General features: G+C 36.0%; 2 pseudogenes across 1 annotated transcript; both read right to left on the minus strand.

Annotated features, from left to right (window-relative positions):
* Positions 1–3783: 3783 nt before the first annotated feature.
* On the minus strand, positions 3784–10878 carry LOC143547142 (protein CHROMATIN REMODELING 35-like; annotated as a pseudogene). The gene is made up of 6 exons (XR_013137724.1): positions 10812–10878; positions 7469–7944; positions 6889–6891; positions 6231–6581; positions 5666–5821; positions 3784–5567 (listed from the first exon to the last, which is right to left on the minus strand). The product of XR_013137724.1 is annotated as a protein CHROMATIN REMODELING 35-like (transcript).
* A 2136-nt stretch (positions 10879–13014) lies between these two features.
* Positions 13015–15552, minus strand: LOC143547152 (putative receptor-like protein kinase At4g39110 pseudogene; annotated as a pseudogene).
* Between the last annotated feature and the right edge of the window lie 7572 nt (positions 15553–23124).

Here is a 23124-nt window from a genome sequence, read left to right on the forward strand (position 1 = left end):
CTGTTTTACATTACTCGTTTTTAATATTTATATATTTTTTTTGGTTTACTTTTATTTATTATAATGAAATTTATAATCTACTTAGAGTGTGATGATAAAAAGGTTTCACAAATAACTAAAGATATTATGACCTGGTTTAAAAGTTATCTGGGTTTGGTAAAACCCAAGATCCGCTTATTTTTTTTACTATAAAATTGTTTCTTAATTATAAATAATATTTAAAAAAAGTCATATAATAATTTTTAGTATATTCTATTTTATAGGATTTTCGTATTAATAATTTGATGAGAATAACTTTTAATTTAATGAAATGTTATATCCCGTTTAAGAAATATCTGGGTTTGGTAAGACCCATACCCGTGAATTCGGGTCAAATGCATGAGAAACATTCATTTAAAAATCAAGCAAATCTGATGACTCCAAAAAGGGGGAGCGACCACATCGCGACACGTATGATTTTTATGTTTTCGTTTAGATAGATATGAAATAATAAACAAATTTCACATATTAAGAGTCACGTCATGATTGAGAATATTATTTTAAGTATGAATTCAGTCATTCTTAATTTTAGAGTGTTTGTATATTTTGAGCGGAGCACACTGTAACCACATCTATGTTATCCGTCATATCAGTTATTCCAACTTCTAAATAGATATTTAGTTTTGATTATTCAAGTTAGACGGTATTATAGTCGTTTCAACAACTATTGGCTTCACCTTTTAAATGATTGTATAACATTAAATCAACAGTATTGTTTGATTAGTGTCGATGATATGTGTATCAAATGTCTTAATTTATTTGTAAATAGTTAGTTACACATATATCTTCTTCTCTTGTGGCAACCATCCTCCCTTGATCTCCAAGCACAAACAGGTATTTATCGGTTATTTACCCATCGGGTATCAAGCATACTTGCGGGTTTCAGGTATCTATCGGGTTTGACAAATGACCATTATGTTATCTTTTGCTTCTATTGTCTAAGAATTATCAAACTGTAACGAACGGTTTGGTTTACGGTTTATAACGAAAATCGGCCATATAAACCAGACCGGACCGTAAGATTTCATGATATATGTATTTAATTATCAGTATTTTATAACATGGGCTAAGTTTAGTAACTTGGGAGCATTGTTTGCAGAAATTGCAGCTTACAATCTTGGTGGGTTGTTTCTAATTAAAGTGTAAAGGTTTTTCTATTTAATCTCATCTAGCATTGTGTCTTCTTAAAGGTTTTAAATCAATTGCTTCTATTTCAACAACTTATACTAATATATTTCAAGAGCTTGGTAATCTTTATCTTGATTGGCATCTACAAGTTTAACTGATATTATATTGGTGATGAAGCATCAAGATTAATGGCTAACTAAAACTATCAATTTTGGTTTACAAATATTTTTTCGTTTGTGATGGCCGATTATTTTAATCAACATAATATATTATGTGTTTTTATAGATGCATAACTAGTCCAAACCATGAAACCAAACCGTTAGTAACGGTTTGGTTTGGTTCAGTTTTTAGTTTCAACGGTCCTGTTTCGGTTTTCGATTATCAAAAACCGTCAATAACGGTTTGCTTTATTTTATGCTTTTACTTTTATAGTTTATGTTTGTCGCATATGTTGTTATCTGTTATGATAGAGGTGGAATGGTTTTGTGTTTCCAGCACAGAACCATTGGTGGAAGTTTCCCATGTTTGTTTTGTTCAAAAATCTCGATTTTTTGCATTTGGTTAGTCAGATTTTTAATAAAAGCTTTCTGCAGTTTGTTAAATTGTTAATTCATTTTACATTGTTCTTTAGTTATGCATTTATTATATGGCAGTAACTAGTATGATGCAATAATCATCTTGAGAAGTAAACTAGCTTTGTTTGAGATATCGGCTCAAACAAAGATTTTAGCAGCATGCCTTGTTCTTGTTTAAAGAGTTTTTAAGGAAAAAATATTATTGCCTTGCAGTCTCAAACAAATTGTTAGCAAATTGTGCAACTAATCTTGCACATTAGATTCAGGTCAGGCTAGCCCGCCTGTGTTGGTCAGCTCGCGCACGCAGGTGCAATACAGCTCGCGCGTGTGCAGATCAGTTTATGCTTTATTTTTTGGTAAATTAGTTTATGTGAACTATTTTATACACGCTGACCAAGTATATACTAACTTTATGAGGTCAACTGAACTAATATAATGATTTTAATATTTCTGATGATTACTATTTGCGTAATAATATTTGTTTATATCCCAATTACAGGATAAGCTACACAAATGAGGAAGTAATGTAGCGGATACATTTGGACAACATGATGTGCTTACATGAAGGAGATCGTTCAAGAAGGACATGCCATACTCATCAATAACAATGTCATTAAAAACATTCTTTCTAGTAGTGTTTGGTATATTTGTTGACAATCTAATCATTTCTTTGTTATTTTAGATTTTTAAGCCTTGTTATGTTTGTTGAGATATAGCTCAAGCCTTGTTTAATGTTTAGGGGGTTTTGTCTACTTGTGTGTGTATTGTTAGTTATTTGTGTTAGCGTCTTGGTGAAATATTTTTAATATGTTTTTGGTTGATTATAATAAAAGTTTGTTTTAATATGTATTTTGATTGGTTATAATGACAGTTTGGTCATTTAGTTAAGTTATTAAGAGCACTAACTAAACGAATATATTTTATTCAGCACGAAATAGTTCAGAGGGGTAAAATAGTCATTTTGTACAGCCATTCAGATGTCTAACCAAACAACACTTATTGGTTCAGCACTTACTGGCTCAGATCCTCTTAATCATTCAGACCTCTTTATGGTTCAGCACTTGCCAAACAGCCCCTAAGACAAGATTTGATACCCATCATCTCAAGGAGTAGGCTGAAACTTCGATTGCATTCAAGAAAGCTACAAGTGCGTTAGGTCAACTTGAAGGAGAGTAGTCTTGGCGTAGTGAAACTGCTTCTGCTCATTTGATGAACAACTTTGTCACTACTAAAATAAAACATTTCCCCCTCGTGCGGTTACCCCCCCCCCCCCCGATGAAACCAAGGGCACGGGTTTGAAATTGGTAGGAAACTACACAACTAGAGAATTTATGAGGTTGTCATGTAGTTGACAAGCATTGCACCTCTTAATAATTGTCGCTAAATCTATCTCCATAGTCGGCCTATAGCACCCTACGCGATCATATATCTTTGTGCCACCAGTATGTCCTGGGCATAGACTTCCTCGAAACCTGCCACACATCCTATAGCACCCTAGCAACCCGACTAATTTACCGAATGCACACTCATCCTTTACTAAATTAGTCACACCGTCTCTATGCGTTACTCGCTAGTTGCATTACTAAAGGTGGCGAAAACATAATGTATCGTGAATAATCTTTATAAATTCAGAACAAAATAGTAAAACTATAAACTTTTCTTAACCTATACATAATTTACCAATAGCAAAATAAAATGATCAATATAGATGTAGCCCTACATAGATAATGATTTAATTTCAAAGATGTCAGCAAACTGCAAATAGTTATTGTAATTTCAGAAATTGCAGGCATGATACCAAACATGTGAACCCCCAAGAAAGATCAACTTCCAGTCAAGTATATGACATCTAGATTCACCATTACTAACCTACAAGCTTCTTACCCGACCACATCAACAGCTAACATTCCTAAAGTAAATAAATATCAACAGAGCTTGCCTCCTCACCATTTATGATCTACACAAAACACATGACAAAGTAAAATCAGATTATAAATATATTTAATAATCATTTATTTCCAAAGACTCAGAATAACTTTACTTACCTTCTAGATAATGCAGTTACATCTTCATTCAACCATGGAGTTTGCAGAACGCATCATCACAATCTTTAACATCAATAGTCTCCATTTCAAACTCATTATGACCACAATACTCATTCCACTCAAACCACATTTTAGCAATTGACTCCTTTCTAAAACATGTGGTATGATCTTTCTCCTCAGGAGAACCCGCAGCAATTAACCGATAAGTGTACACCTTCCTCACCTGCCCGGGCCGAAAAGCTCGACCGATCGCTTGACGAGTCACAGACGGGTTTAAATGCACATCCAATATTATTATTCTAGAAGCTCCAACTAATGATATACCCTCCCCACAAGCCTTAATCGAACCGAAAAACACTCTCGCATCAGGCGTGTTGTTGAACGCATCCATTGCTACTTCTCGTACATCATTGTCGTGATCTCCGGTTATTAAAAATATTTGCTTGTTCAAGCTCCAGCCTTTGACTTTCTCGGTCAACTTTAGCAGAAAATGTAAAGGGAGTAGATAATTACCAAACACAAGAAGCTTTTCACCATTCGATTCACAAAGGCGAAGTAGATTGAGATAGAATTTAGCTTTAACACCTTCTCGCTGATCTAAAGTCTCCAAAAGTGAGTCGATTTTTTTCAAAGTATCATCATTTTTGTCTCTGTCATTACTTGTGGATTTTACAAGAGATTTTAAATCCGGGTGGACATAAATCGCACTACCATCAGAGCTGACTTTAAACTTTCTCGCCATTTTTTTCAAATCTTTAACTTCCCGTTTTTGCCGCGGGCTAAGGTTTAAAAAAACCGAAAAATCAACATGGCCCGGAAGCTCATCTAAGAAATCCCCTTTGTTGTAGTGAAGAACGCTTCTTGTCATCTCGCGTAAATCTTCAATAACCCTAACCTTTCGTTTAAAATTCTCGTCCTTCAGTAATGTATGTTCAACCAGTTCACAAAACTCGTGATCGGTGCTCTTCTTAGAAAGATTTTTTCGCGTTTCCATTGACACTCGACTCAAAATACGTTTTTTAATAGATTTTGAACCGTCCATTTTCAAAAACCGTGGTCGGACAAGGTTTAAGATGTTGAAAACCTCACTGACATGATTTTGGTAGAGTGTTCCGGAAAGAACGACTTTTCTTGGAGTTTCAACCTTTTCAACTGATGTGAAAACATCGGTGTCTTTGTTTCTTGGAGTGTGACCTTCGTCTAGTATCACAAGTGACGGGAATTTTATTAAAATTTCCTGACAGGTGACAGAAACCGAGCTTCTGTCATTGTCACATACTATGGTGGAAAATTGTTTGTAACCAAGAAACAGTATGGAGCGCATGTTGGCCCATTTTTTTAACACTTCAAGTTGTTGGGCCCGATTATCAGCCTTTTGGGAATAACAGTCAAAGAGTGGTATGTCTTCAACTTGCCATCTTCTGAATTCTTTCTTCCACGTGGCTAGAATGCCTCTTGGTAGGACCACTAACGGTCTTGCATCAGGATATTTAGCCATGAAACTTTGGATAAAACTGATGAGCATGAACGTTTTCCCGGACCCTGGTGCATGGGCCAGGATGCAGCCACCAGGATTGTCAGAGACTAAGTTACTGATGAGGAAATTAAAGCCTTCAATCTGATGTGGCTTCATTTGCTTTTTATGTCTTGGATGAGCGGATACTTCTACCACAGAGAAATCTTTTCCTGGTGTTTTAACTCCATCCAGAACCGCACCAGACGTGTCTCCGAATTTATCAGATCGGCCTTCTGTATAATAAGTTCTCGTACTCTTTGCAGTCTGAATTCAAATGAAATACAATAATATAATCTCATAAGCGGGATGCTAATGAATATTACAATGTAATACTGTCACGTGTTATGAGAAAACAAATTTACCTTGGGGCGCTGAAACTCGATAATGGATTCAATACTCCGTTCGACTACCCCGCATACACGACAAACGTAACCGATATCATCTATTAGTATATATGAATGATCACATTCTTCGTCTACCTTTGCGTGTTCAGTGACCGAAGGGTCCATGTCAGCATCCTGACAGAGATAAAAAGAAATTCACTTCTTGAACTTATACCTGAAGTAACTTATAGAATGGGTCAAACGAGTTTGGGTAAAAGTGGTTGTGTTTATGGGTGGGTCAAAATGGGTCAGGCTGGACCGTCTGTCAGCACACGTGTCCACTGTTTCTTGAATTTTGTAAATAATACGCGTAATGAAATATTATCACAAAAGAATATTACTAAAACAAGAATGTAATTTCTTTCAAGTAAAATGATTTAGAACATTGAAATGTCTAAAGGCACGTTAGATGATGGTTAACGTGTTGACCCATTCAACCAATTTGACAATTTCATTTTCAGTTGACTTTATAAGCAGTTTTCATTCTTTTGTTTGAATTTAATAACTTGGTGCGTGAGAATGCAAATAACACATAAATGTGCACCTTTGAGGACTCTAGTCCAAAGTTCATTTCTTTCCATATGTCAGCTAAACCATCAGCATTGGCATCAGAATCACTTCCTTCCATGTCTGAATCAGAATCACCACCAACATATTCACCTTTATCATGGTTCTTTTCAGCATCAACATCATTATCAGCATTCTTGTCTTGTATATCTGTTGATCCAATAACAATATTTGTTTGTTTTTCTTCTGCACCTACTATTTCTTTTCCTATTTTCCCTTTCCCTTTCCCTCTTCCTCTTCCTCGTCCACCACCACCACTACCGCCGCCACCACCGCCGCCGCCGCCACCTCCTCTCCCACCTGAAGATTGACCTTGAGCATAATCTCCCTCATGCATGGTGAGGAAACCGACACATGACACATCTATAAATATAATATTATATTAATTCACATCAAGATTAATATTTTGCAAATAGTAAGTAGATGGATGGTCATTTCAGCCGGTTCACCAAAAAGATAGGTTATATTGTATCTCTATAAGGTTGGATGAGTATATTTGAAAACTAGTCAAAAGGTGAATCATCTTAAATAGGTTGTAATTTGTGCTTGCAACCTCCGATCGAATTCACTTAATTCAAAACAAATTAGTTGGTTGTTTTTAAGGTCAAATAACATTTAAAAGAAAAACAATATACTTCCTGGTGTTTTTCACACAAAAATCTCTCAAGTCCCTCTAGATGTTAAATTTGAACAAAATTGTGCTCTAAAACAACTTGGAACCGATATATCCGGTTGTTATACTCAAGTGTTTATCTTTTTCCTCACATGGCTTATATCTTTTTCATCCTAGTTGTTTTTTAAAATAATTTGGAAGTACCAGCTTTAAGTTGTTTTTTAAAATACTTCACAACTTTGTTCAAATTTAACATGTAGAAGGACTTTAATGTGCAAAAACTTGTTGAGGGACTTTTGAGAGAAATACATTAAGTGTGTTGGTTTGTTTTATGGAATTTGCCCCTTTTGAATGGCATATTTAGTAAATTAGACTTGATATAACAATTATTCATAAAAATAGAATAATAGACGAAATCGGTAGTGGGTCGACCCGTCCTGTTTTGACATCTTACCAGCCCATCCATTTGGCCACTTTTACAGGTAAGCATGTCATACATCTTGATCAAATGATCAGTAACAGTTTCCATCACAAACACATGAAAAGTTATAGCAGATCTTCACTAAAAGTCTAAAACTAACCAAAAAGTTGATAAAACATACCAAAAACTGTTTCATTGAGAACTCCCCCTCAGGCTTGCTTAAAACCACATCTTGATACGGTTGAAAAGGCCTTCCAACTGTGGGTTCATCATCATCTGATTCAATATTAACAACAGCACCTGGTGCATCTATACCATTAACATTCGCAGCATCATGCATAACAATATCCCTCACATGATTTGTGGCTGGAATTTCAGTTTTGACAGAACTCGTCTCCATTAAATCAGCCCTAAGTGAGGGAAACTTTCTAAAAGTAGGCCCCAACATATGTTTTCTATGCAAACGAAGATCTGCTATTTCTTTTGTAACAGAGCCGAATTCAGGTGAATCAAGCTCTTGCATCCAGTCTCTGATAGCAAATGGATTAGTGTAGTCGATAGTTCTCTTAGACTTTTTTGCATCATATGCGTACGAACTGTACTGTGGGCTAGGAGATGCACTTTCATTATTGTTGGGCAGTAGTTCCATTAATGTTCCTGAAACAAACATACAGAAACAAACCTTAGATAGTGAGAGCTTTCTAACCTTCAAACTTGAACCATAAATCTAACATGATTTTGGCCTGCGTTGTTTGTTGACTATACTTACAAGAATTTTGCTACTATTACAAAATAGATAATAAAAGAACACATGCTCAAAGATCCTTCATTCCAACTTAAGCCGATCATGCATGCTGTACTTACTGTTGTACACTTATCTTAAAAAAATTAAATTCTAAATGCTTAAATGTTACAGCATACAGAATAATGAAAACCTAATGTGCATCATTGATCAGCTACTTGAAGAGGTACAATGAGGATAGTTTCATAGTTACAAAGAATACTAGCAATGATAACGATAGAACAATAAAGCCTAACTAATATATTCTGTCCAATACATCATCACGTATCTCTTTAAAGCAAGATTCTACATGCAACAATATGAATCTTGATTGAGGCATAACAATTGCATTTTGAAACCCTAAAAAGTGGAGTAAAAAAATTAAAAAGATAAGAGCATTAATTTGCTAGGGTTTGAACATAAGGATTAGGTGATGAAGAAAGAAAGAGTACCGGAAGGTGTAAAGGAGGTAGTGGTGGTGTTGTTATTCCGGTGGTCTTCGATGTCCATTGAATTGACTGATCGAAATAAATCACATCTATTTAGGTATTAAACCAAAATCAACGATTGAGAAGAACTAGAAACCCTAAATATTGAATTGAGACTTACATTGTAATGTAACAACGGCCTTGATGATCCTGATTCAAGTGGGCTTGCCTGAACTTTGCCAAATGTCTTCTATACGAAGATGCTCTTTTCTTTTCTTTTTCTTTATTTTTATTTACTAGTCATCACAAGTTATGTTTGATATACATTAGCAAATAAAGAAAAGAGCATCTTCGTGTGATCCGAATGTGAGGTTGGAGAAGTGGAGTGCGGCTTGCGAGGATAAATGTTTAAGGATTAGTTACTCTAAGATTCAGTGCATTTACTAGGACTTCGATGATGCAGGGACTGATGAGGACCCTCAAATCACAATTGAGGGTCAAGTAGTTCCGCAGTCAACCAATTTCAAGTATTTATGATCATTTATACAACGAGATGTAGAGATATAAGATAGACAATGATGTGGACCACAACATGCAGGCAGATAGGTGTAAATGGAGAGCAGCAACTATGGTTTTGTGCAATAAGAGGTTCCCTGCTAAACTCACAGGGAAATTTAATAGGGTTGCCGTTAGACCTGTTATGTTATAGGGGATCGATTGTTGGGCCACAAGAGGACACGAACACATAAGTTTGAGGTAGCAGAGATGAGGATGATGAGATGGATGTGAGGTTACACTATGTTGGATCGAACTAGAAATGAGGTCTTTCGGGAAATATATGGGGTGACTAGTATATCAGAAAAAATAAAGAATGAGAGGTTGAGATGGTTTGGTCATATACGAGGCGTGCGACATCAATAGATAGAATAGTGAAAACCCTTAATGTAGAGGGGAGGGGGAGCATGGTCGGGCCCATACTGACTTGGGATGAGTGAATTAGGCATGATTTTATAGAGTTGTATCTCTCTAAGGACATGGTACAAATAGGAGTTCGTGAAGACGTATAATTAAGGTTAAGGACTTTTAGGGAAAAGATACATTTTTGTTTTTAGCTTTGTCCAGGGGCTTAGTTTTTCCATCAATTTAGTCTATCGTGTGTGTAACTGTTTACCTATTTTTTATGTGTATATGTTTTTACTTTACCCCTTTACCTTATATTCAGATTTTGGTAGTTTCATATTTTCTATATGTTCCATTTTGTTTGTTTGTTTAGCGTGGAGCCAATGGTATCTATAGAAACCAACCTCTCTATCCCATGAGATAGAGATAAAGTTTGTCTATATCAATCCTCCCCAAACTTACTGGGTAGGATTTTATCTTAATATACCGAGATAGACCCTAAAGGACATTACTTTTGTTCTATAACTTTATCTTAAATGGACGCTTACATATGTAACAAACAATATCGCTCTCCTTTAGAGGATAATAGGATCACTAAGATTATTTCTTTATGCTTCATTAAGTAGAAGCCTCATGTAGGTTTAAGTTTATACTCGTCCAGACATTACTCAAATTGCAACGCACTAGATATCTATAGATTAATGTGAAGTATCTGGTTTATTATTAATATATATTTAAAGGAAATGACTGTAACTTAAAAGAGGAAGTGAAAACTCAAATCAGTTGATTACTCTAAACTTTGTTGTATTGAAAGATAACTAAATGTAATTTTTGAGATATATTCTTATGTCAGCAGATAAATCTATCTAATGGAGGAGTCATAGTGAACTGATAACAACAAGCTAAGTTATAATGACACACTATGTTGATTAATCACAACGAAATTATCAATAAATGTTGTTGAAAATTTATTAGTGGACTCATAAGTATATTACCTCCATATAAATTATATACTGAAGACTTGATGTATTAAAGTCAGCTATCATGTTTTTTCAAACAATAATAGTTCGAGAGGTGCTTCATTAAATTTTGATATGAAACTAATTATTCGTCTATAAACAAATTGAGGAATCTATATTTTCGTATCGAATGCATTCATGATATGCTTAAGGATCCAATAACTAATGGTGTGTCACCCATAAGTCTTATTAGGTGGAGTAAGAGAGGATTAGATCGTCCGTAGTCGGGCGTTTCCGGCGGCGTTTTGAAGCCAAAATGCCGAGGCACACCGCCCCTGGCGTTTTGGGCATCCGCGTTATGTACATAACGTTGGAGATGGAGCATTTTTGTCTCTACCATGGCTGTTTCTTATAAAAAAAATCCAAACATCTATTTCAGATCTCCTCAGCTCCAACCATGATCCTTTTCAAGAATGAAAAATACTTCACCCAAAGGTTCTTCCGCTTGAAACCACTCCGCCATCGTGGTTCTCTAGTCCGACGAGGTATGCTGGTTTGTGTGTGTGATGGTGTGAAATGGAAATAAGGTATGTTGGTTTTGTGTGTGTGTGTGGGGGGGGGGGGGGGTGAAATGGAAACAAGTATAATGGGGGTATTGGTACGGGTATTTTGGGACATACCCGTTTTTGTACCACGTTGCTTTTTTAATTTCAAATCTTCGACGATCTCGAAATCGGCACCAGTACGAGTAACAAAGAAGCTGAGTTAGTCCGGGTATCGTTACATGCACATGTACGTGACAAGTACCAAGTCAATACAAGTATCAGATTGGTCGTCTATTTAATGATAAGATAACATTGAAGAGCCCTAATTCGATCGTTGACTTTAAGTGATTTGTTTGTTGGTTCGAGTCTTGGATGTTATATTATTTAATATTGAAGAAACGTTTCGTACTTGTTCAATAATAACATGGTTAGAAAATCTATTTTATATATTAAATATGAATAATCTCAATTAAACCCATATATATTCCATACATATACAAAATACCAAACGTACTCGTACCATACCCGTACATGTACCTGATTGTACCTGTACCAAAATTCAACAAAAATGAGTACCAATACTCGTACCGAATATGCCAAAGCGGTATGGGTACAGGTACGTGTACGAGTACGAGCATTTGGACAAAGTGCTCATCCCTATGTTGGGTCATATGGGCAAAATCTTATAAACAATGCCTTTTCATAAATGCTTTGGTAGTTAAACGTTGATTTTGGGATGTAACTCTGATTATTAACTATTTATCCGATTTGTGTGTTTGTGTTTGCAATAATCATATGCTTTGACAACTATGCTCATCGCCCTCGCTATTCCGTCGAGGCGGGGTATGACAGTTAATCAAGTAGCATGCATTGAAAGTTAGAGATTACATCAATAAATTTGTGGAATGTTAAATTTCATAGGTTGATAGAATTTGACGGAAATTTTTTCAATGCCAATCTCAAAAGATTCCACGAATCATATGGGGCTTAGCCTAAATAGGGATGAGATGGGGACCGTATCGGTATCGTTCCTGAAATCCCGGTCTCAAAAATCGCAAATTCTTGATATCAGGATGGTACCGGTGTTGAAGGAAAAAATCAGGAAATACTGGTACCGAAACTCAAATCTTTGGTACCGACGGTACCAAATCGGTGCCGATTTCAATACCGGTATTAACTTGATACCGATACCAATAATGAATTTACTCATCCCCTGAGCGTACTCTAAACCCACCAAGGTGGTTTTATCACCCATTGTAGTTAGTTGATACATGATTGCATTGCATAGTAAAATGTTGTCTAATAAATATTACAAAAGAAATATGAACATGTGAATATGTGATGTGATAACAATATTCAATATAAGCACACCTACTTCATATCTTACATTCTAACAAATGTACAAGTTAAGCAATTGAAAAAAAAAACAAACAAACAAGAATATAAGATGCATGCTTATGTTTATGTTGAGCTTTTAACTATTTAAAAAGACACTTGATAAATTTTTTTTCCAATTTTATAAATCCATTTTTTTCAAAAGAAACAAGATTTTAAAAAAGATTCATAAAATGTGGATTTCGTGTAACACCTTAAATGTAGAACATTTATTTTTTAAACATTGTAGAAGACTTATCAAACTTAAATGTGTGGGAACTTCTTTCATCCTAGGCTCTTTTAACACCAATTAAAAGTCACAAGGAAATGGAATTAAGACTTTCCAAAAGGCCAGCCAAAGGCCTTTATATATGGTTTATTCACAGAAAAACAAAGTCAATCACAAGGTGAACTCAAAATCCTCTATAATGACTGTTTAAAATCTTTGAGAAACACAAAATGTTTCTAGGTCAATGCAATCACCCGAACCAAAATCATCATCACAACATGACCTTGCATTGTGTTTACTTTCGAAGCTCTATAATATGTTTAAACCAAAGAACCGAGCCCGAAGGCCGTAACAATCAAATTACACGATCAACTAAAGAGTCCTATTTCATCCTTTTGACTAGAGATATATTTACATTTTACAGTCATACAAACTAAACTAACAAAGGAATGATCCAATAGCCTAATACACAACTTATCTTCTACCTGATCACATTAATTATTCAACTTCTTTACCGACTGTTAAGATTCGCAGGGTGTGCAAACATATGAGTACCCGAATGTTCTTCAATAACCTCTACTTCAGCAGGAGGATTCTGATTAACCTGAGCCGGTGTTGTAACGGGCCTACTATCAGCAACCGGAGCGAGCGGTGCACTGTTTGCTAAAGCCGAGCCCGGCCCATTTCCATTTCCCCCGTCATCGGTTTTCCCCTGGTCCTGTAGTTGTAACACGTACTCCAAGTTCCATAATACATCCCCCATGGTTGGCCGGTCAACCCCGTATTCAGATAGACATTTTTCAGCTGCCTCTGCAAACTTGTCCATTGATTCGGGGTTGATCCGGCCAACCAGATTCGGGTCTATTATTTTATCTAACAGACCCTTTCGTTTCCACTGCATGGCCCATTCGGCTAAGTTCACTTGCTCTCTTGGTAGGGCCGGGTCGATGGCGGGCCGGGCACACAACACTTCTAATAACACCACACCAAAAGAGTACACATCAGACTTATCGGTTAATTGTTGCTTACGAAAATATTCCGGGTCTAAATACCCAAAACTCCCTTTAACCGCGGTACTCACATGCGCCTCCCCCATCCCGACATCTTTCGAAAGCCCGAAATCCGCCATCTTTGCGATAAAATTCTCGTCTAGTAAAATATTTGTAGACTTCACGTCACGGTGGATGATGGCGGTGGCCGCCCCGGTGTGGAGGTAGTGGAGCCCACGAGCCGCCCCGATGCAAATCTCGAGCCTTTGCTTCCATGAGATCACGGGCAAGTTTTTCCCGTATAAGTGGTCCCGCATTGGCCCGTGTTCCATATACTCGTACACTAGGATCATCTCAGCATTCTCGTCACAATACCCAATTAATGACACTAAGTGACGGTGACGAAGTTTAGATAACATTTGTAACTCGGTTTGGAACTCGTTTATGCCTTGTTCGGATTGCGGGTTACCACGTTTAACCGCCACTTTCATCCCGTCTTCAAGTATTCCTAAATACACGTTCCCGAACCCACCGACACCAATAACCGAATTCGGGTCCCAATTTTTAGTAGCTTCTTGTAACTCGGCAAACGAAAGATATCGGCCCAAACCCATTGTAGACGAATAAAACGCGCTCTTTTTCGACCCTAGTGACGTCTTACTCGACCCCATAAAACTCGAATCCCCCGAGTGAAGCGGTAACAACCACGAAGAAAAACTATTCTTCTTTTGCCAATCTTGAGGCCTCTTTTGCCACTTGACAGCCATTGCACCCAACCCGGCAAACGCCCCGAACATCATTGCAAACCCGACAGCCGCAACTGTGCCTCGGCTCGGCCCAATCGCGGACTTCCCATCCGCACCAAACGCGCCATCTAAACTATTAACCGAATTATTAATCCTCAAAATCTCAAGCCCGTTGAGTATTGCATTCTTGGTTCCAATGGGCTCGTTCAGCGGGCCCACTTGAACCAAGAACGGACTCGACACCAAACTAGCCTCCACAAACACATCTTTATAATAAGCCACGGATAACCCGTTAGTGACCGTTGACAAGTCAAGGGCCGAAATTGCAATTTTCCCGCCAACATACACATTAAAATACAACTCGTTTAACGACTTACTCACAATATCACAAAAATGCAACCGAATCAAGTACGGGTACGAATGATCAAGATCAAATTCCCACGTAATATTAAAATTAGGGGCAATTGTGTCCGAATTCCCCATCTCCACCGCCGAGGCGTACACCGTCGGCGGTGCGATCAAAGGCGACCCACCTTCCAAATACGTAACCACATTGGGCGTAATCGACACGTTCTTGGCGGCCGATTGCGTCTTCAAGAACTTATGATCATTATCCCAATGCCGACCCAACGTGTCGTTTCCTGGGCCGATGACCACTCCACCGACGTTCAGCCGGTACATTTTCTGAAAGGAAAACCTCGTCATCCCGTCGATTTTCTTCCCAACGGAGAATAACGCGTCGGTGTTGTCCGCGATCACCATATCGGGCGCGGACACCACCTCGATCGCGTTAATGAAGGCGGGTAACTCCTTCTCTCCCGAGAACCTGATGTTTAGGTTCTCGGTGGTGACGTTCATTAAGTACTCTTGCATTTCGATTCCTTTGGGGGTGTACTCGTGCAACAAAACCACCGTGTCGCATGCAACGACGGTAAACTTGGTATCATGCAGTTTAAATTCCTTGTTTTGAACCGGGTAGAAATGCAGCCTGACCCAATGCCAGCCGGTCTTGGTGACGTGGAAGGAGTAGGTGGCTTTCGCGTTGAAGACCTTGGCGGATTTGTAAATGGGGAGGGGGACGTTGGCGGACTGGTCGTTGACGTTGAGTTCTCGGCCGTCGTATTGGAGGTATTGGGAGGAGGTGGAGTCGGAGGCGAATGTGCGGCGATCGGGGAGGGTGGTCTGGGAGGAGGAGCCGCAATCGATGAGGTAGTTGTCGGGGGGCTTGAAAGTGTCCGATTTGGTCGAGGTCAAGGGAACGGGGACGGAGAGGGAGACGGTGGCGATGGATAAGAGGAGAAGAAGGATCGCCATGCATATACAGATATGTGTTAGCTGATCTATCCCATTTGTCTCCGTAAGGTTTTGATGGAGAAGAAGACAAAGAGGAGGATCAACTTTTTCTTCATGTTTTTTGTGTTGTCTTTCCTCCCTTTGTTTTTAATCTATTCAGATTTTGTATATATATATCTTTTAATGACAAAATTAAGTTAATTAATGAATATATATATATGTGTAGGGTTTTAAAAGTGAGCCTAAAATATTATAAATAAATTGTCACAAGATTTATAAAGCACGGACATTGTTTCTGACCATTTTTAACCCATGTTCATTCCTATATGTTATATTTTTACACAAGTCTTATGTTGACCAAAGAAAACGTTTGATTAATTTGATGTTTAAGATCGTGTTATGTTGAAGCTCTCCTTGTGTAAAGGTGTGATTTAGTTATAAAAGCAAGCTCGCATTCTCAACTCATTTCCTAAATACATGTAAAAGATATTTGTAAATTATATAGTATGATTATGAATGACTATGAGTTGAGAAGAGAGAAAATGTCATATGTGATAGATTTAAGGTTTCAGTGTTCATGCTGTATATATTTTTTTAATATTTTCTAAAAATGATTGTTAGTGAAAGGGAGATAATATATAATGGTAAAGGTATAAAATATTATTTAATCAAACAAAAAAGAGAAAATACAGTGATTGTTAGTGTAATTATATGATATATATCTTAAATCTTAAATATATATAAAAGAAAGTTCCCTAAATTCTCTCAAGCCACCAGATTGCTTTATTTTAAATGAAGGTTTCTCATGCATTTGACCCGAATTCATGAGTATAGGTCTTACCAAACCCAGATAGCCCTTAAACGGGTTATAACATCTCATTATATAAAAAAATAATCTTATCAAATATTTAATATGATAATCATATAAAATAGAGATATACTAAAAATTAATATCCATCTTTTTATAAAAGATATTATTTATAATTAATAAACAATTTTATAGTAAAATAAATAAATAAGCGGGTCATGGGTCTCACTAAACTCATATAGCTTTTAAACCGGTATAACATCTTATTTATTTATGAAACTATTTTATCATCAAATCTTAAGTATATTAATAACTTCCTTACAATAACTAAAATTAAAATTTAAAAAAATATATAAATATTATAAACGAACAATGTAAAACAACATATGAGGATGTAAATAAATTATAATACATGTTGCGTGCAAAAAAAAATGAAAAGGAAAAGAAAAGAAAAACTATAAAACTAAGAATTTTAATCTTAAATATATATAAATGAAACATTTAAAAGCTCTCTGGTTGCTTCTTACATTCTCTCAAACCACCAGATTATTTTATTTGTAAAAAAGACTTCTCTTGTGTAACAATCGTCAATTTTCGGAACCGAAAACCCGGCTCGTTTAATTTTTTTATTATTTATTTGATCTTAGTTATAAGATTGTACAAAATCAACCCTTAGCCAACTTTGATTAACTTTTGCACCCACAACTAAAGATTAAGGACCATGTTGCGATTTAATCAAAAAATTTCTTTCTCTCCTCCCTTCTTCCTCACGTACCAGCCGTAAAACACCCCCCCTTCATCTTGATCCGTAATTAACGGCCTAAATCACGAAATTGATTATGCCAAATCCTTTCTTGACCCCTATACGCGTTAACCGACAACCTAATTATAGTAAACCATAGTGTTTTGACAGCTAATTCAAATGATAATGAATCGCGACTGACTCATCCTCGTTACTCTATATACACTCGATCATAATTCAATTACCACACCATCATCATAACAACGTCACTCTAAGCCCTAACTCAATTGCGATATACGACGCCACCACTATCAGATTTGAGTTCGAGTGTGAGCCGTGAGCCCTAGTTCGTCGTTCTCTCTTAATTCACCATCGATTTCGGTATTTATTATGTGCATTCTAGTCGTTTGTTTATGCTTAATCAAAACCCTAACCTAATTTCAATCAAGATCGAGTAATTAAAGGACATTAGGATCTAGGGTTTATATTTGAAATTGGGGATTTCGGGAGGTGTATTTAAATCAAAAACGTTTTCATATAATACGCACGTGAGCCACTGGCCTAGTTGGCCAGTGCACATTCTGTTAAGATCAAACCGGCCTGTGGCGCGGGTTCGAATCCCCCAGGCCCGGTTTTTGGTTTTATTTCTTTAAAAATCATTTTTACAAGTTTTGGTTACTATTATACATATACATCATTGGTTAAACTTTTTCTAATAAACTGGATCTCGATTTTTGCCCTTTTTTTCTTATTACAACTCATAACTTTTTATAAACCTCCTTTTATATATAAACCTATTACAATAATAAAAATCTTTTACTATTTCTCTCTTAACGAACCAAAATTATCATAGATGTCCAAATAAAATTTCTTTTAACCTTTCCCGTTGATATATATAGATATATGTATAACATTTCATTTATTTAACAATAATTAATATTTATTTTATTCATCAAAATTTATATGAGAATAAATAATAGTATTAATAATAATAACATTAATAGTAATAGTTTAAACCCTAAATGACTCCAAAATCCTTTTAAACCGATTTGCAACTGTTATGTCATGTCATTTTTATTTATATTGGTTATACCCTCTAATTTATATTATTTACAAATTATGATAACTAAACTAATAGCAACTTTTGTTTTTATCAAAAAATGTACTTAAACCATATCAATTCCCAAATCCGTCATAAGACTTGTTTTAATTGCTTTTATAACTATCTAATACTAACGTTAACAACTAGGAACTTTTGTCAACGTAACTCGGGAAGCTCATCCGTTTCTATCTTAATTTTTATCATCATCTCATCTTTGTTAATCCACTCGTTAAGGTGAGTTTACATATCCCACTTTTTCATCTTTTAAGTTTTCAGGGTGGCATGTATACCCTATTTACATTACACATTTTTATTTCCACATCTATTCAAAACACAATTCAATATATGTTTACGTGTGAGTATTGCATGCGCTATGATAATGCTCTATGTGCTTAATTGTTTATTTTATGTTTGGTGGTTGGTATCTTATCCTCATCTATCCTCATCTAGTATGATCATACATTTACCCAAGTACTTTGATTTCGTATCAATAAGAACGGGTCCACATCTATTCAGTTTGTTTACATTTTCATAAGAATTGTAATACTCATCATTTACATATGAATTGTGATTTATATATATATATATATAATTAAAACTTATGTATTGTTACCAACATTCATGTTGACAAACTTTATTTTTATACATGCTACAGGTATAAGTAATTTACCTTGTTCAAGATGGAAGATATTAGTTTTACCTTAGGATATACATTCAAACAATAAATATGATGTATTTGTTACGATTATTGAATTTGTGTACTTGTTTAATGTTAATGAAGTTAAATAATTATTAACGGTTTAATTAGTGTCTTCTGATCTACTGTCCAATCAATACGTTACGCCCCGGCATGTTCCGCCTTTGGTCGGGGTGTGACATCTTGTATTTGACCAGAATTCACGGGTATATGTCTCACCAAATCCAGATAACCTTAAACAGGTTATAACATCTCATTATATTAAAATTTAATCTCACCAGATATTTGATATAAAAATCATATAAAATAGAGATATACTGAAAATTAATATCCATTTTTTTTAAGAAAAATACATAATTTATATTAAGAGACTATTTTGTAGTAAAAAGTAAAAAATAAGCGGGTCATGAGTCTTACCCAACCCATAGCTTTTTAACGGGTTATATCATCTCATTTATTTGTGAACCCCTTTCATCATCAAATAAAAAGTAAATTATTAACTTTCTTACAATAAATAAAATTAAAATATAAAAAAATATAAATATTAGACACGAAAAAGAAAACACAACCCCCGTAATACGGGGGATAAAAACTAGTAATATATATAAACGAATCCTTTAAAAACTCTCTGGTTGCTTGTAAGGCCCGAACCAGGTAGCCCTACTTTAGCGTCAGATTTACTCATAAACACAATTCTTACAATCAGAGTTAATTAAAACTTTCGTTGAAACGTTAACTTAAATCATTCGTTACAAAACATTAGATCTTTTCTTTGATACCATAACACAAAACATCTTATTTAAAACATCATTTCTTTCGTCTTCAGATGCCAGCCGTTTAATCCATGCCATGTGCCATCCTCATGCTAGCTCTTTGGTCAGATCACCTGCGTGCATACTAAAAGTCAGCTACGCTGAGTGAGTTCTAGTTAATCAAGCAACTTATCATACAACCACTACATTTATTATATACGTATTCGAGGACACATAATCCACTATCTGACCTGCTCACCTTACCACTTAACCTCTTATTTACCCCTACAGCTTAGCCACCTTAATAACGAATAACGTTATGCCTCTTTGCCACTTTAATAACGAATAACGTTATGCCACTTCGCCACTTTAATAACGAATAACGTTATGCCACTTTGACACTTAAATAACGTAGTCACGCATAGGCTTACCCTACCACGTACTATCATCATGCCACTAACACCCTTACAAGACCCTTGCTACTTCTATCACGCCCTACCTCTACTTGTCTACAACACACTATACATCATTACATCATTTACATAATAATCAGGTTACACCACAACATTTACACACTAATAACCACTTGGGGATCATTCCCGAATGACGGTACGCGCAATATCCGAAGATCGTTTGCACACCGACTAACGATACCTTCCCTATCTACACGTGCAATATCCGAAGGTCGTTCATGCACCAAAAAACATCCATTCATACATATATAAATATATCACATCAAACATTATAGCATACACTTACCACTTAAGGTAAGTGTATTCACACTTCACATCGAGTATGCACACAGCCCCGAAAATATAACAAGGAAATAGGGCTAGAAACTCACCTGAACTCAGTCACGTTCATTGTTTATGGTTATTCCCTTCTTGAGCTGTGCACGGCTAACTGTATAATAATTACGTGTATCAATTAACTATCACTACTCACCGTATTACTAGTTGAATTATATCCCCCAACGGACGGGGGTCCGGGGGCAGCGCCCCTAGCAGCGGGGTCTAGGGGCGGAAACCCCTAGCAGGGTCCAAAGGGTAGAGCCCCTGGCTGGGGTCGAGCTGCCAGGTCAGTTTGGAAAAATTTTATTTCTATTAACTGTCTTAACACATTTTCCATTAAGATTTTAAATTATTATTTTATTCACCAACACATTTTCTATAACGAATTAAGCCTAATTCGTCACCAGATCATAGTCTAATTCGTTATCTAGCACCTGATCTGATTCGTTAGCTGATTCGTTATCTTTCCTTAGCTGATTCGTTATTCTAGTTCGTCATCTTTCATAACAATTTGGACCTTTATAACGAACTGATCGTTTAACGAACCGAACCCTTAACGAACAGAACCCTTAACGAACTGGGGGTTCATTCGTCAGTTCTTCCTTAACGAACTACTTAACGAATTGGAATTGGTTGGTCATCTTTCTCCTTAACGAATTGGATACGAACTAAGGCTAGTTCATTAAGCTTTCGTTAGCAAATCACATTGACGAATTACTTCTAATTCGTTAACTATCCGTTAACGAATTAACTCTAGTTCGTTAGCTTCCCGTTAACGAACTAGGGTTAGGTTAGAATGTCAGACTATTCTGACATCCTCGTACAAACATTCTCCGGCGCCGCCGTCGCCGGAATAACGGGATCTCGCCGAAAAAATGAGATCTCGCTTGCTTCACCACCGTTTTCACCGTTTTTCGTCTCGTTCGATCCAGATCTGAGCTAGGGTGATCCCTAAGCTCATCTTAGGTTCGGTTTATACCACATTCCACCCGGATCTCGTGACTTCAACGTTTAACGGTGTCGGCTCGTCGTTTTCGTGACTAAATCTAACGTGTTTGGGTTCATACAACATCATACTATTCTTACCTCGGTTTGAAAACCGATTCTCCTTCTCCTTCTTCTTGGTTTCGGCTAGAGAGAGAGAGAGTAGGATGAGAGAGAGCCAAGTGTGTGTTTTGGTGGTGTATGGAATACATGAAATGAAAGGATTAAAGGGGGATTAAAGGCTTAAATATTATGGATCATGGGCTTGAGCCCATGGTCCATCTTCCTTCCCTATTAACCCAAGTCCATAACCCATATCCATTACCCAACACTAGCCCGACTCGTATTAACCCCACTTAATCTTATTATTTTCCACTAACCCGAGTAAACCTTTCCCACCAATATTAAATAATATAATTAATATTACTTTTTAAATTTTTGGATGTTACATTGCTCCCTACATTCTCTCAAGCCACTAGATTGCATTATTTGTAAATGAAGACTTCTCATGCATTTGACTCGAATTCACTGGTATGTGTCACCAAACCCAGACATTGCTTAAACGGGTTATAAAATCTCATTAAACTAAAAATTAATCTCATCAAATAATTGATATGCAAATATTATAAAATAAGGATATATCCCTACATTATCTCAAGCCACCAGATTACGGGTCTCACCAAACGCATACATTCCTTAAGCGTTGTATAACATCTCATTAAATTAAAAAATAATCTCATCAGATATTTGATATGAAAATCCTATAAAATAGGGATATACTAAAATTTATACCTGGTTTCTTTTAAAAAAATATATATTATTTATAATTAAAAATCAACTTTATAGCAAAAAAATAAGCGCGTCATTGGTTTCATCAAATCCAAATAGCTTTTAAACCGGATTATAGAATCTCATTACTTGTGAAACTCTTTCATCATTAAATACTAAGTATATTATTAACTTATGTACAGTAAATAAAATTAAATTCTAAAAATATATAAATATTATAAACGAATAATGTAAAACCCTCGAAATACGAGGGATAAAAGCTAGTATGGATATATAGTAGGAAATGAGCAGGAAATACTCTAAAAGGAATCAAGGATTTATTTAAACGTTTATAATTACTTCTAGTCGTTAATGTAGCATATATACCACTTGAAGTTGTGGCTGATCTTATTGTGATATACACATGGTTGTTTTTTCGGGTGCTATATTTGAATGTGCAAAGTTTGTGTATGTGCTATTAGACAAGACTAGAGTTAACGACAAACTTAATTATCTAGAGGAGCCCATTGTCATTCTTGATGAGAAAGTCAAATGCTTTGTAGCAACACACAAAGTTAAAGTTCGGTTGAAAAATTGGAAGGGATGAGTATATGGCATTACTTGGATTCGGAAGAAGTGCTTGAAATAAACCGTTGTTTGTTTTCTATGAAATGTGATTTTGGAGACGGTGAAACATCCCGAAATTTCTAAAATAATATTAATTATATTATTTATTGTTAGTGAGGAAGATTACTAGGGTTAGTGGGAAAATAATAAAATAAAGTGGGAGTTATTATGAGTCGGGCTTGTGTTGGGTTAAGTAATATGGGTAATGAACTTGGGTTAGAAAGAAAGGAAGATGGACCATGTGCTCAAGCCCATGACCCGCATATATAAACCTTAAATCACCCATATCCTTTCACTTACACATATTTCATACACCACCCAA

The sequence above is a fragment of the Bidens hawaiensis genome, unplaced genomic scaffold (genome assembly GCF_021521415.1).
Source record: "Bidens hawaiensis isolate Kalapana, Puna unplaced genomic scaffold, B.hawaiensis_p1.1 tig00014645_1, whole genome shotgun sequence".
Lineage (NCBI taxonomy): Eukaryota > Viridiplantae > Streptophyta > Magnoliopsida > Asterales > Asteraceae > Bidens > Bidens hawaiensis.